Consider the following 2004-nt stretch of genomic DNA (forward strand, 5'->3'; position numbering starts at 1 on the left):
GCCAGGATAGTCTCGATCTCCTGACCTTGTGATCCGCCCACCTCGGTCTCCCAAAGTGCTGGGATTACAGGCGTGAGCCACCACGCCCGGCCTGTTTCAGCAGTGTTTTGTAGTTTTCCTTGTAGAGGTCTTTCACCTCCTTAGGTTAGGTATATTTCTAAGTGGTTTTGTTTTGTTTTGTTTTGTTTACAGCTATTGAAAAAGGGATTGAGTTCTCGATTTGATTCTCAGCCTGGTCGCCGTTGGAGTATAGGAGAGCTACTGATTTGTGTACATTAATTTTGTATCCGGAAATGTTGCAGAGTTCTTGTATCAGTTTTAGGAGCTTTTTGGAGGAGTCCTTAGAGTTTTCTAGGTATGCAATCATATCAGCAAACAGTGACAGTTTGGCTTCTTCTTTACATATTTGGATGCCTTTTATTTCTTTCTCTTGTCTGATCGCTCTGGCTAGGACTTCCAGGACTGTGTTGAACAGAAGTGGTGAGAGTGGGCATCCTTGTCTTTTTCCAGTTCTCAGAGGGAATGCGCTCAACTTTTCCTCATTCAGTATTATGTTGGCTCTGGGTTTGTCATAAATAGCTTTTATTACATTGAGGTATATTCCTTGTATGCCGATTTTGCTGAGAGCTTTAATCATAAAGGGATGCCAGATTTTGTTGAATGCTCTTTTTTGCATCTATTGAGATGATCATGTGATTTTTTGTTTTCAATTATGTTTATGTGGTGTGTCACATTTATTGACTTGCGTGTGTTCAACCATCCCTGCTTCCCTGGTATGAAACCCATTTGATTGTGGTGGATTATCTTTTTGATTTGATTTTGAATGTTTCCATCATAAAGAAATGGTTAACGTTTGATGTGATGAGTGTGCTAAATACCCTGATTTGCTTATTACACATTGTATTCATGTATCAAAATGTCACACTGTGCTATATTAATATGTACAATTATGTCAACTAAAATAAAAATAATGGCCATGACTTTAAATAACTTAAGAAATAATATGATGGACCAGGGGATGAGGAAATAACATGACCCAGCCCTGACCAATCAGGGTTTCCCACACTGTACCATATCTCCCTAACAACAAGTATTAGTCCAAAGGTCATCTTCTCTGGTTCTTTATTTATGAACATTGTGAGAAAGATGTCTATTTTTCTGCTGAAGCTGTTAAGGTAGGATAATAGAGAAGCTGGAGCTGATAAGCTGATATTGACTATCTTCTTTAGAAATACAGAGCTCTGATGACAAATCTGAGTCTCTGAATTAATCATGTCTCTAGCCAACCTCACCCCTCCCCTGGCCTTTCCAGATAAATTTACATGTTGAATCTTTTCTTTAAAACTGTTAACTTGTGGCGGTCTGCGCTGCAGTGCGAAGGGCTTGAAGACGGCCGGTTGGCAGAGCTACATGGATAATCTGATGTGCGATGGCTGCTGTCAGGAGGCCGCCATTGTCGGCTACTGCGATGCCAAATACGTACGGGCAGCCACGGCCGGGGGCATCTCTCAGAGCATTATGCCAATAGAAATAGATATGATTGTGGGAAAACACTGGGAAGGTTTCTTTACCAACTGTTTGACTCTTGGCGCGAAGAAATGCTCAGTGATCAGAGATAGTCTATACGTCGATGGTGACTGCACAATGGACATCCGCACAAAGAGTCAAGGTGGGGAGCCAACATACAATGTTGCTGTCAGCAGAGCTGGTAGAGCACTGGTTATAGTCATGGGAAAGGAAGGTGTCGACGGAGGCACACTTAACAAGAAAGCATATGAATTTGCTTTATACCTGAGGAGGTCTGAAGTGTAAGCAGCCTCTCCCTATCTCCTTAGCAACTGTCTTCATCAACAACCCTAATTGTGGTCACAATGCTACCAAACTATAGATGGTAGCTAATTTTTCTTTACCTATTTTCTAATGTCATGATTCCTGTTTGCCCAATGGATCATTTGTATGTTAACCACTGTATGTAACCAACCCTTATCTGGCAACATAATTGCA

General features: G+C 41.3%; 1 pseudogene across 1 annotated transcript; it reads left to right on the plus strand.

Moving 5' to 3' along the window:
* Positions 1-1364: 1364 nt before the first annotated feature.
* Positions 1365-1998, plus strand: LOC105540751 (annotated as a pseudogene). Its single transcript, XR_001006251.1, has one exon. The product of XR_001006251.1 is annotated as a profilin-2 pseudogene (transcript).
* Positions 1999-2004: the final 6 nt, after the last annotated feature.

Source organism: Mandrillus leucophaeus, unplaced genomic scaffold (genome assembly GCF_000951045.1).
Source record: "Mandrillus leucophaeus isolate KB7577 unplaced genomic scaffold, Mleu.le_1.0 Scaffold2267, whole genome shotgun sequence".
NCBI classification, from domain to species: Eukaryota; Metazoa; Chordata; class Mammalia; order Primates; family Cercopithecidae; genus Mandrillus; species Mandrillus leucophaeus.